Here is a 13997-nt window from a genome sequence, read left to right on the forward strand (position 1 = left end):
GGCTAAAAAGTCACACTCAAGGTCAATAAGATCAGGGAGACGTGATTCCAGTCATCAAGCAATCATCGGTAAGAAACTAGAAATAAAAATTCACAAGTGCTCACATCTCTGTGAGCAGGAATATTGCACGGGAACATATCTGGGCTCTGTAATGACAGGTGATGAGCAGGTATCACGTAAAGGTAGTGTGCACAAGAGGGGGAAATGTTATTCTTCACCTGGTCCCACCTCTAACCCTTGCTGGCTCTAGAGCAACTCACCAAGCTTGCTCCCTTCACTTCTGAGGAGAAAGAACACTTACTGGTGTGTGTATATAAACTAGGGGAAAGGAAGAGGCAGAATTTCAACCTCCCCCATCCAAAGTGAGAATTTTAAGTAGGACTTTGGGCAAGAATCCTATTTTCTTTGAGGCCACCCAAACTCATGTGCAATGAGAAGGTGACATGAAGAATTTCACAGTTGTTTGGGACTTCAGAGGTCACCTACTCCAGGACGGGGGCCGTTTAACAAACACAGTGCTACATATGGCCAGTAGACACTAAAAACCTAGGATTCAGTAGGTTTCAGGCAGTCTCACTGAAGAATAAAACAGTACGTGTATGACTGAGTGCTTTTTATGAATACTTATTCATATACTTATTCAAATACTCCGCTTTGGCAAATAGAACCCCTGGGAAGTATTCCCTTTGTCACATTAACAAGGGACCCCCCACTCTGAGGCTTGGGGGTTTTCTCATTCCCACTTACCTACCAGTAGGATGTCCCTCACCAGCTGTAAAGATGAAGTGAAATAATGAAAATCAAATAGCACATATCTTGCATCCTCTACCAAAAATAGCTACTAAAAATATATTCTAGCTTCCTTTCTGAGTTCACACTTCTGTTCTATACCTCTAGATAAGAGTGTATTTGGTCATGTTGTTTCCTTTTCTCTTTTGTATTATGTTTCCTTCTGATCTCCCCCATGAAGTATGGACTTCAAGAACAGGTACTCTGATGACCGTTGTTTTATATTCCTGTGGCTCTCTGCATATAACTCACAGCGACTACTCAAACAAATGTTAAGACACTATTTTATTCTCTCTTTTTAAGATGTGCACCCATTTGTATAAGTTGGTGCCTGTTTGTTCATCTTGAAAAATACTCATCCTTCAAACATGAAAGCTACCACCTCCAAGAAGCCCTCCCTAACTATCTCAGCTAGAATTAAAAGTAGATTCACTTATTGCTCCTAACTCTTCACTCCCTCCCCGAAATAGCTATGCAACCATGTCGCCACTAGAGTAAGCAGCGTATTCACCCCAACCCTCCCGTTGTCGGGCTTGACCTGTGACTTTGGTCAATGGAAGGCTGCAAACGTGATGCAAGCATAGGCTTGTGGGGGTTGGCTTGGCTGCTTATACTCCTGCCACCGGCCGCAAGAAGAGCCTGCCCTAGGTGGCTTCTGACTTTCCAGTCCAGGTCCCAGAAAAGGAGATATAAGGTCAGACCAACCCTGAGCCGCCCGAAGTCAGGCCATCCCAGCTGACCTGGAGATTATGGGAAGAAATAAATATTTGTTGTTGGAAGCCACTGAAGTTTGGGGTTGTTACAACACTTCTGTCGCAAGAGCCCGACTAACACAAAAACTTTCTTCTTCGTATGTATACCCCCACCGCTATAATTATTTATCTTCCTTCAATCACTCCCATTTGACTGAGTCTCTGAATGTAGTAAGTAGGTAAGTAGATGAATGAACCTAATCCAAGTATACAGGTTCACCAGGGGATGGCTGTCTATTCTTTCATGCAGAATAGCTTCTTCCAGCATAATAACCTCCTTAGATCTCAGAGGCTAGCGAAGAAATAAATTGAGGCTACATTCGGAGAACCATGGACGCTGCCATATGGTTCAGTGAGAGACTGTTTTAAAGTCAATGAGTATGGGACAGGCAGAGAACAAAGGAGAAAAACAACTCAGGTTGTCCAGCAGTGGTAACTGGGAGTGTTGCTAAAGGAGGAAACGCTGGTTTCTACATCTTCATGTACAACCACAAGCTAACCAGTGCTTCTGCATAAGAGCTTCTAAGGGTTAAAGGTTTTTTTCTAAAAATCAGTGAGACAAAGGGCAATGTCTTCATTTTACAGAGAAAGGAGGGAAGGGCTAGAACCTTTGACTCCTAATTGGGAGAGACACCAGCAGAGCCCTTGGATGGCAATCAAGACTCTTCAATACCAGGTGCTTTACCAATTCCCAATACTCCGGATGCTATCTATCATAGGAGCTAATCAAACATTTCATTCAGCAAACATTTATTGAGAGCCTATTATGTGCCTGGCACTGTTGTAAGCACGGAGATACAGTGATACATAAGAGAGAAAAAAATGTCCTGTCCTTGTGGAGCCTACTTGCCCCTCAGAGGAGACATCAAACTAAATAATAATAATAATAATAATAAATGCCCAAATAATTAAATTATGTAACTTGCCAGAAGGTGGTAACAGAGCAGAGAAGGGAAGGGGGGAGTTGGGAGTTTTAAGGGGGTGGTTAGGGTTGGTCTCATTGAGAGGATGACATGTGAACAAATTTGACAGAGGTAAGTTAACAAGCCACACTGGTATCAGGGGGTCCTGTGGTGGAGGCGTGTCCGGCATGTTCAAAGAACATCAAAGAAGTCAGTGCTGGAACAGCAGAGTGTGCCCGGAGGAGGACAGGTTAGAGCAGGGCAGAAAGAAGTAGATCGTACTGTATTAAGTTTTACATTAGCGCTGTACAACTTCTGGCTTTTACTCTGAGATGGGGCAGCATTAAGGAAAGGCAGAAAAAAAGGAAGTAAATATTTACTGGGTACCTCCTACACACCTGGCACTTAACACTATCTCATAGGATCCTCACAAAGATCTGAGGCAAGTATTTTATGATCTGTGTTTTTCAAATGAGGAGAGTAGGGCTCAGGGTGGTGTCTGCCACCATGCTTGTGTGGTGGGGCTAGTATTTCCAGTAGCTTTTTTTTAAATTAAGATTTTATTTATTTGAGAGAGAGAGTAAGAGAGTGAGCGAGTGAGAGAGAGAGCACATGCACACAAGCAGAGGGAAGGGCAGAGGGAGAAACAGACTCCCCGCTGAGCAGGGCTTGATCATGACCTGAGCCAAAGCAGACGCTTAACTGACTGAGCCACCCAGGCTCCCCTTGTCGGTAGCTTTGTCAGCTTAATCCACCCCAATGCTGACCTCTCCTTTAATTCCCCCCTCCACAGATTCCTCAAACTGGGAAGCAGAACAAAACTCTTCTGTCTGACTGTGGACCTTCATTCTCTGCTTAAGCATAGAAAAATCACTGGCCCACAGTGGGGCAGTCAGCAATCAGAGAAATTTCTGTGCAAAAATTGGGAGGGATAAATTTTGGGCACAGGGATTCCTGATGTGTTCACAGAAAGAGTAGCTCCCAGGGTGAGCAAAAAGTTCTCCTAAGCTTCAGCCTCCCTCCCACCCATTCTCATTACGCTGCTGAGTGACTTTTCTAAAAGTCAGATCTGACTAAGCCATATTCGCAGGTTTAAAACCCTTCACCACTTCCCATTGTCCATTGGCTAATGCTCAAACTCCTTACCGTGGCCTGTGGGACTCACGTGACCTGGCACCAGCTTTCTTCCCCAAGTGCTTTTCCTTAGGCTCCCCACACACAACTTTTCAGGTACTTTTGCCCCCCAGGCCTTTCTATATGCTATTCCTTCTACTTGGAATACCTTTCCTGGGCTAATACCTCTTAGATCTCAAGTTAGATATCACGTATTGCACAGAAGCCTTTCCTAACCTCTCAAGGCCAGGTTAGGCATCCCTCTGGTGTGTTCCATTAGCACCTGACTTTCTGAGTCGGGATATTCATCACACCGTCTCGAATCCTTATCTACTCAAGCTCATGCTCCACTCATTTATGAGCAAGGCCTGGGCCTCTGAGTGCTTTGTGACCCCAGCACTTGCCACTGTGCCTTACATCTGCTAGGCACTCACGTATTTAATACATGAATACAGATGGAAGAGGACTGAGCTTCCACTTCTTCCTTCACTGAAAAACCAGGTCCATATTATTCAAGGAGTTCCAGCCCCTAGTCCTTCACATGACTGTGTGGTTTAAATAAATCACATGACTTCCCCAAGTCTCAGTTTTCTCATCTATGTGACAGGTGTCTTTACTCCCACTTTCCCCTTTCTTACAGAGATGATTGTGACGCTCTGGCAAGAAGGCAGGACACTATGGAGAATAAACAAGGAGTGAGCAGCAGTGGGAGCGGCAGCATGGAAGGGAAACTTATAGGCTCCAAATGCAGATTGTGCTGAATTCAAGGTTTCCATGTGTCAGCCCTGCTGTGCCACATCTACGAAAGCCAATACTCCTCCTTGTCAAGTGTCCAAAGTTAAGATAGAGAGGGAAACCAAGGCCCCAGACAGTTGGTGTCTGCTGGTGATCACAACTAGAAGAGCTAGACTTATAGGTCTAAACCCAGTCATTGTGCCTGACCAAACCCTGGTTGGAGCCTGATTAACAATATTTGTTCCCCACTGTGCTCTGGTGCAAGGGCAGGCCCACAGAGCCCCTCTTCCTTCCCCACGTGACTGTTGTTGTACCAAAGCCTGCAGACCCCAAGCGAGGGGAGGAAACCTCAAGTAAGTAGTGACTCTCACATGATAAGGTTTTTAGAAGAGAAGCAAATTGTGCTGACAGTCCCATGACATCTAGAATGAAGGCTGGGAAGAAAAATCTGGGAGGCAGAAGGAGAGCAGGAATAAATAGGCTGGAGTCAGGGTGGGGTTGGGGAGAACAGCACTGACAGAAACAGCCCAGATCAATTAAGGGACTCACCCCCAGCAGCAACAAACCATCACACATCAAACCAAGTGTTTTGTAAGCTTCCCAGATCATAGTGGCATCGAGGCATAAATGGAATAACCCACAGATGGCTCAGGGGATGCCTAGGAAGGAGCAAGTGGAATGGAACAATCGGAGAAACTTTGCTCAACTCCCGCCCAGCGCAATTCTCCTTGCTGCATACCAAACTGGTGTCATCAGACCCACAGGCCGCCCTGCCAGGGCACCCATGCCCAAAGCCCTCATTCCCCTGCGGGGCTCCTCCAGTTCTCAGGCTTACTTTGCACTATGGTTGAACTTGTCCCTAACTTTTACCCTTTGCCTCCGATTTGCCCTGGCCCCCTCAGCTTGCTCTCTTTCTTTCTTTTTCTTTCTTTCAAGATTTTATTTATTTATTTAAGACAGACAGAGATAGCGACAGAGAGAGCAAGAGAGAGCACAAGCAGCGGGGGAGGGGCAGAGGGAGAGGGAGAAGCAGGCTCCAATGTGGGACTCGATCCCAGGACCCTGTGCGATATGTTTACATGAAAAGCAAACTTTGTCCACAGCACTGTCCAGAAACAATGCCACATGATTATTTTGTTTCTGTGTGGTCAGTGCTTTTATCACACTATTTAAAAATATGCAAATTACTCAACCTAATATGTTGCCTAAATAGGGCCTCTTGAGAGGAAAGCATAATTCATTGTCTTATGACTAGTTCAAGGTAACTGCTCAAAAATGTGAATTAAATGAATAAATAAAATGATTAAATGAAATGAGCCTATGAGTAAGTGAACAAATGAAAGGTTATAGATAGAATATGTTAGTTATCCAATAATAAATTTGTTTTATTTTTTCTTAGGGAACAACTGAAAAATCAAAACTCATGGGTACCTTCAAGATACAAAGCTTTCACTTTCGTGAGGATTATTCCAAAGGTGGAAGCCATTTTTCTACTTCATTCTTCTCCTCCAGTTCCAGGCTGATGTGGCCGACAGCTCATGTGGCCGACAGCTCATGTTTCCCACAGACTAACTTGGTGACCTCAAATTAAGAATGAAGGAGACAGAGAGAAGGAAAGATTCCTTTACACGTGACCATTCCCCCACCCCTTAATCTCACATTCAAACCTAATGATAATGTCTCCAGATTTCTGAAAAACTCACCTCTGCCATTCCCAGGTAAGTTTGGACTTGTGGTACCCACAGAAACAAAATATTTTCATCAAGCCCCAACAAAGGACAAGATAATGGGCCATGTGAGGATGACAGAATCACACACAACTAACCCTCCTCCAAGTACTATGTGAAGTACTAATAAAGGAGGCCCAAACCAAGTATTGGGGGTCACAGGAATTTAGGAAGGAAATAAAGTGAAGTGAGCCTTGATGGCTGAATTAGAGATGAGAGCAAGAATTCTGGACCAGTGTACTGAGCCACAAAACCATGAAGAGATTCAAAAAGAAGGCTGGTAACCAGAGTATAGGGTATGAACAGGGAAACAGTACCCGGGGTCAGACCCCGCAGCGCCTGAAATGCCAGAGAAGAGAAATTTGAACCTGAATTTTTCACATTTTCCAGTCTTGATAAGTATGCCAGAACCACCCTCTAAATCTGTATTTCCTTGGTATATCAGGATTCCAAAAGATGAAAACAGTGAAGAAAGAAAGGAGCTGGGGATGGGGTGCCTGGGTGGCTCAGTCGTTAAGTGTCTGCCTTCAGCTCAGGTCACAATCCCAGAGTCCTGGGATCAAGCCCCACATTGGGGGGCTTCAGGGGAAGCCTGCTTCTCCCTCTCCCACTCCCCCTGCTTGTGTTCCCTCTCTCACTATCTCTCTGTCAAATAAATAAATAAAATCTTAAAAAAAAAAAAAAAGAGGAGCTGGGGAAACAGGCAGCTGAAATTCATTTTAAGCTACATATTTGGGGGTACCTGGGTAGCTCAATCGGTTAAGTGTCTGCTTTCAGCTCAGGTCATGATCCCTGGGTCCTAGGATCGAGCCCCATGTCAGGCTCCCTGCTTCTCCCTCTGCCCTCTCCCCTGCTCGTGTTCTCTGTCACTCCCTCTCTCTCTCAAATAAATAAATAAAATCCTTTAAAAAAATAAAACAAACTTCATATTTGGGCAGAAAACTCAAATCTTTCAGAAAGAATGACAGTCTACAAAAGGGATGATTTACCTTTGACAACCTATCCATAAGGAGCTTTAAGACACAGTAGAACAAGCTTCATCTGACATTGCACAGACCTGCTGTAAAAGCCAACATATCCATGGGTTGTAATTGATTACCCAGCTTGGGAAGCACCAGGAGCCTTGCCTAAGTTCAAAATTCCAGAGAAACATCCTCCCCCCCTTGAAAGGGCAGCACCCACAACAGTCCCAGATATCAGTTCTGGAAGAGGGTAAGTTGTATGCTCCAAAAATAGTATAGCGAGTCCCTGCCCTCGGAGAGTTGATGTTCTGGAAAAGGAGGGCAGATGTTGAACAAGCTCGAGAAGTCCTACAAAGCTGAAGAGGAGGCTGCTATAAAACTCTTAACCAGAGGGTTTAATGTAGTTTTGGGGGCCAGGGAAGGCCTCCATGAAGAAATGCAATCTCTATCAACTAAGCTCTGTAGTGACATCTAAACTGGGAGTTCTGTCACTTTAACTAAATTCATCATCATTTGTATCCAAATGTGTCTGAGGAGTAGCAGATTCCCAGACTTTGCTCAAGACCTACTGAATCAAAATCTTCAGGGCCAAGGCCCAGGAATCTGCATTTTCTAAGATATTCCCACATGATGCCAGATGCTTGGTCAGGTCTGGGAATCACAGCTGTGAAGGATTCCTGAGAGGTCAGAAACCACCTATGACTGGTTAAAGAGCACAGCAACTAGTCAAAGTGAAACATGTCATTGTAAATCAATTGTTTTCCAGCTGTAACAACAGCAAACCCGAAAATGAGAGTAACAGCCGAATCATAGTCATCACTAGTTCTCTGTGCAGATGAGGAAGCTGAGCTGCAGAGGTTAGACCAACTGCTTACAGTCACACAGCTTCCCAATGTGAGAGCTGGGACACCCTGAGGGGGCTTCCTTTATCGTCCAGGACAAAAGCATCTTCAACCTGAATTGCCACATGAACTAAGAAGTGGATTGAGCCGCAGTTCAGAGCGCCTCTGGAACCAGCACATTGATAATAGCAGGCATTCCAGATGAATTCTAGATTTAATTATTTTCTAGGTTTCATATTCAGAGGAAGGGAGTACAGCAACCAGCTGATTTATTAACTAGGCTGGAATTAAACCAGGATCATAAAGTTAACTCAACTGGAGCAATCAGCAACTCAGACTTTAAGAAGGACTCCATAAAGGCTCACTTTTGGTAAAATCGTGTACATTCCTCCCTGGGAATGTGAGGGACTCTCTCTAAATGTCCTAACTCTGGAGTTCCCAAACCTGGCTGTACATTAGAATCAACCTGAAAAGCTTTCAAAAAAAAAAAAAAATTAGCCATGCCCAGATCTCTTCCTCCTCTAACCACCCCTCTCTGCCATGACACTGTTATACACTGTTATTTTAATGTCCTTGAATTCTAGCTCAGAAAACAGCTGTTACTCCAGAGCTAGTGGGACAGAGCTCACGTTTACTCTATCATGTTCAGATACCTCATGCTGGAGATGCTCCTTCCTTCTTCAGTTGGGTATGCAACAGAATCATGTTCCTTTAAAGGCATCCTTTAAACCACTTTTATGGAGGAGAAACTTGGCCCTTTATTTCTGATCACGTTGGCAGCAACACGAAGGGGAAAGAACATGAGATTTAAACTCATAAGATCTGGTATGAAATCTAGTTACCTACTTAAATATCTTGGTGGCCATAAATGTGGCACTTACCTGAGTCTCAGTTTCCTCACTTCTAAAATTGAGACTAACCACTGCCCATCTCCCTCACTGAATCACAACAAATCCACACCATATATGGAAAGACATTTTATCAACTACAAAATGCTATACCATTATATTTATCCTCTCACTGCCTAACAGCATGAGCTCCATCAGACCCCATCAGACTAGAGAAGAGGAAGGGTGCATAGTGCAGTCTAGAAGAAATGAAGAATGTTTCCATTCTGCCTGCCTTCATATAGACACTTCACCTGCCCTGAGACACAATAGGCAATAGTGTTGTAACTAGATGCCAAATAACTACAGGTAAGTTCCCCTCACAGGAGTCCTAGGAAATATCTGTCTTGATATCCATAAAGTGTTTCGAGGTGATATTACTGAATGAAAGGTGCTATTTCATGTAACTATCATGTAATCAGTATCACCTCTGCCCAGGCATCATGCCAGTCTCTTTACAGATATGACATCCCTAAATCATCAAAATCTTCAAAATCCAACCAGCCTCCAAGCTAGTTGCTGTAATCCAGAAGAACCTTCACCATGACTGAGAAGACATGAGAGATGGCCAACCACATCTAAGACAGCACTTAACATTAAAAAGGACAGCAACTATCCTAATCCTAGTTTAGTTTTCCCCAAACTCTAGTCCCTTTACTTATTTCCCAGGACAGCCTGACTCAGACTCAGTACAACGTCTCACAGAAGGATGAAAACTCTAATGAGCAAATCTCATGAAAAATTCAGCTGGTCTTTTGGAGAAAAACAGCTGGAGCTGACCTTAGGAATTCCACTAATTCCCCCTACCACACAGCCTAAAAATAGCCAATGAGCATTTCTAGCTAGTGATGGCCTTTCCTTTAAAGGACATAATATGCAACAAGGCATGCTGGGGTCATAGCCCAAACCATACAATCCCCATGATAGATCCTTGGCCAAGTGTTCCTATGAGAATCTGCTTTACAAGGTCAACACTGAAATTTCATCGTCAAGGCTTCCCCTGCCCTACTCCCCAGGTACCACCGAGTCTGGATAAAGATGAACACTATCAGCCACCTACTACCTCTGTAGCCATGAGTGAGACACTTTCCCTTCCTTGGCCTCAGTTTCCAAAGCTGTGAAATTAAATGTGAGACTCTGACCCCTAAGGCCTTTTCCCGGTGTAAGACTCCCTGGAAGGTACATTCCATGGTTCCTCATTCACACCTCTCACTGTTACATGAGCCCCTACAGATCTGCCCCCTGCTTCCTCTCCATTTTCCCCTACATTATACCTTGAGGTTCCTTAAATTTACCTTTGTGTCTTCAGAATGTGAACCCCTCTCTGCCTATAATGCTTTTCCCCAGCTTCATAAACTCCTACTCATTTTTCAAGTCATAGTCCAGGCATCACCTCCTCCGGTAAGGTGAGTCTAGCCCCTTCCTCAGAAGCTGGGTTAGAGTCTTGGCCTCTGTGGTCTCACAAAACCCTGCATTATATAATGATTGTCTATCTCCTTATCTACCTCCCTTACAAGCCTGGATGCCTCTTGAAAGTAGAGACTCCATGTCCCTCTCCTCCATATTCCCACTATCTGAACTTGTGCCTGCCTCTTTGCTGATACCGTACTGCATTCCACCAGAGTACTGAATTTTATAGTGTTTGTCCAAAGACCAGAAATTGATTTTTTAAAGTATTGTTTTCTCTATTCAAAAAGTGAGAAAATAAACTATCTCGAAACCCTTGCCTTATTAGGAAAAAATACATACAGTGGTTAGGAACTGTGATATCATCTTTGCAGAGTAGAAAAATATACATTACATTTTCCCTGAGAAACCTCTCTTTTAACCATCTGAACCACAATTTAAAAAAAAAAAAGATTCAAATTTAGAAATGATGTGCAACTTGGTGGGTTTTGGGGTTGTGTGTGTGTGTATGTGTGTGTGTTTTACCAAGAGGAAGGAAAATTTCCAAAAGGGATAAATTATACACCAAGCTTTCTTAAAAATTCTCAGCCAGGCTCTGGAAAACCAGATGAAAATCAGCAAGAAAGAATGTGATCTTGTATCAGAAAAGCAAAATGCCTTATTAACCACTAATAACATTAAAAGGCACATATATGTGCATGTATTATAGAAGATTAAAAAACTAAGTTAATTAATGAAATTAATAGGTAGGAGTCGGACTTGACGAAAGAGTAGAAGAAACAGACATTTTATCTTTCTCCAGTACCTTCTTCCATTTTTATACACGTTATCGCTATAGCACTAGGAAACCAGCAAAGCAGGCAATGTCATCTGTGTTTGCAGATGAGGAAACTGAAGTTCCTGGAGGTTAAGGGACTTGCCTCTAAGCTGCAGAGTTGGGATTTGAACCCAGGGCTGCCTAACTCTGAGTTCTGGCCAACACACCATGAAGAGCTCTGGTAAAAGTGAAGAAAGGAAGGGCCACACACACAGTGCCCTGAGAAGGAACCCAAAGATGCAAAGAAGAGCCGAGGTTTCCCTCAAGCCCCTGTACACACAAAACACTGAGCTTTGCAGTACAGAATGTTGTGAAACTTGATGTGTGAAGCAACCAGTTACAAAGGGATTTTTATTCTTTCTATGATCCCAATTTATCAACATAAAACAAACTCCTGAAGTGCGAAGAGCAGGCAGGGAGTATGATGTTGCAGATCAGCAAATCTATTTTCCTAAACCCTCATGAGCAACAAAAAATCCTTGCACTGATCTAGGAAAGAGCTTTACAGGATTAGCCAAAGCCCAGAGATGATCATCGACACTTTGTTAGTTGGGGTCAGCCTGTGCCATGCCTGGAGGAACAGCCAAAGACCAGGATTCAGGTCCTTGTTCCACCATAAATGACTGAAAGCCTTTGGTGTCCCTCAGCTCTCACAGTGTCCTCACCTGTAAAATGAGGCTTGTGGTCTCTGATCACTCAGACATCTTCCAAATGTATCATTTTTTTTCCTCATGGGCATAAAAGCAAACAGGCAGAATGAACTCCAACACCATGACCAAGCTAGCTGAGGGAGAAGGAGATGCAGAGGAAGAAAACTGGAGGAAAAAAAATTATTCTGCTGCCCAGTGCAAACACCTTTCAGAAACTAAACATTTTGAATAAGATAGAGCTATATCGAGGGAGGGAATGTTAATGAGGAAAACAAGATACAAAAACTGACAAAAGTCTTCCTTCCCTTCTTTCTGTCACTCGCTCCTTCCCTTCCTTTAGCTCACTGAGAGTGTCCCCTCTTGGGGACTGGGCTAGGCACTATTGGGACAACTATTAGGTAGTAAGACCTGGCTTGTGTTGTCAAGAAGACTTTGGCTCACGGCAATAATAATGGCTCCCATTTGTACCACGTTGGGGGTTCACACTATACTCGAGCACATGCACTCTTCACAGCAACCTCGGCAGGTAGAGAGGGTGGGTAGGAGTAAGCATCCTCATATCGCCCTTTCATTGATGTGAAAACTGAGGTTCCGCAAGGTCAGGTGGCTTGTCCAACATCACGCAGCTGCTAAGTGACAGAGCTGGGAAAAGAATACGTTTCCAAAAAGGGAAAAGGACTACAAACAAAGGGGGCATACTTCAGCATCAATTATGTGATAAGTGGGGAAGTGAAGAGATCAGAGCAAGAACTGGGAAGAAGTGAGACTTGAGGTGACTTTTGAACATGAGGGAAGATTTAGACAATTCACACCCCATGCTCACTGACTTCAGTGCAGAAGACAACACAGTACTACTTTAGAGGGTGGAGTGCAGAAAAACATAAGGATGTCTATATTTATACACACACAGAAGCACATTGTCTCTCATTTAAGACGTGGTGATTCTTTAGCTGTCATCAGTAATCAGCATGTGTGTGCTCTGAGTGTTTTTCCCAGGAGCACAAATGGGTGGCTTTGAGCCTTTTCCTTTGGCACTCGTGGTGGGTGTCAGGGAGAGGGCCACGTGGTGTTAGGGATATGTGATCTGTACCCACTGAGCTAGGGTGAAAATCCCTGACCTTGGCACTCTTGGCCATTACTGTAGCTACCTGAGTCAATGGCCTTCTCAGTCAAGTATTTTTCTCCGTGGGTGTGACTAATCACATGCTTGTACAGCAAGCCGACCTTCCCAGACCTCATTCATTGCTACCAAGGCTCAAGAATGTAATTAATGACCAACCTGGACCCGTTCCTAAGGTGGGAAGAGAAGGAGGAAAATAGCTGGGAAAGATTTCAAGGTGATGATAGAGCCTTAAAATTACAGAAGGGCTTAATAAAGCAGGCCCAGGCTCTGTACATCATACAGAATGGGATTTAAGCCAAAAAACGGGAATTGGGGAGACTGTGGAATCAGACTAAAGGTCCTTGAGAGGGGAAGTCTCAGGCACAAAGAAGAGTGCGATTCAGGTTAAACCACAGACCTGCAGGAAGGGAATTTAGGTGACACGAATTCCAAGGGTTACTCCTAGCAGAATTACAGGTCTGACTAGTATGACTTCAGTCAACCCTCCAGAATTCTTGTTCCACCCACCTTCCCCCCCCCTCTTTTTTTTTTTAAATCAGGTAACATTTCTAACAACATCTATTTCATCAAGGATTCTGAGATGAAATTCACAGGGTACAGGGTATGATGAGATTAATCAATCCTGTCTCACTCCCAACCCCAAATAACAGACAAGCAGTAGGGATGGGGTGAAAGCAGGGACTATCTGATGGCCGTACCCAGGAAGTGGTTTTGGATGTTGGACTCGAAGCTAGAAGTGACTCTTTCCACCAAAGGGAATTTTTTTTTTTAAGATTTTATTTGTTTATTTGAGAGAGAGAGAGAGTGAGTGAGCACTCACATGCGCAGGGAGGAGGGGCGGAGGGGGAGGGAGAAGCAGGCTCCCAGCTGAGCAGAGAGCCCCATGTGCGGCTTGATCCCAGGACCCTGGGATCACGACCTGAACTGAAGGCAGACACTTAAACAAATAAGCCACCCTAGCAACCCCACCAAAGGGAATTTAAACCTTCTCTTCCATCACATCAGAACCCAGTACTATTTGCAGAGCAAATACAATAACCAGAGAGAAAGAGAGCTACCAAGTAAGAGAGTAGAACCTTCTCCAGCATCTTTTCAGCTTTTCTGACATCCTGAGGCACTCATCAGAATGCAGCAAAGCCTTCCATAGACATCCACGGATGGAGACTTGAAGACTTGTCCTCAGGCAAGGGCCTAATGATGACTAAGAGGAACAGGATAGACACACATACACTCTACCTGTCACTATATATTCTAAACACAGAAGATGGATATAGATACACATACATACAGG

General features: G+C 44.0%; 1 protein-coding gene across 1 annotated transcript in view; it reads right to left on the reverse strand.

The window, feature by feature from the left end:
• The window catches only part of SYTL2 (synaptotagmin like 2), a 199758-nt gene that overhangs the window by 70155 nt on the left and 115606 nt on the right, over window positions 1-13997 (reverse strand). The window contains exons 10-11 of the mRNA XM_034995288.1: window positions 5723-5872; window positions 748-772 (exon numbers count right to left, since the gene is read on the reverse strand). The gene's annotated coding sequence lies outside the window, so the exon portion shown is untranslated. The remainder of the gene's footprint in view (window positions 1-747; window positions 773-5722; window positions 5873-13997) is intronic.

This window comes from Mirounga leonina, unplaced genomic scaffold (genome assembly GCF_011800145.1).
Source record: "Mirounga leonina isolate KUSES-001 unplaced genomic scaffold, KU_Mleo_1.0 Mir_92, whole genome shotgun sequence".
NCBI classification, from domain to species: Eukaryota; Metazoa; Chordata; class Mammalia; order Carnivora; family Phocidae; genus Mirounga; species Mirounga leonina.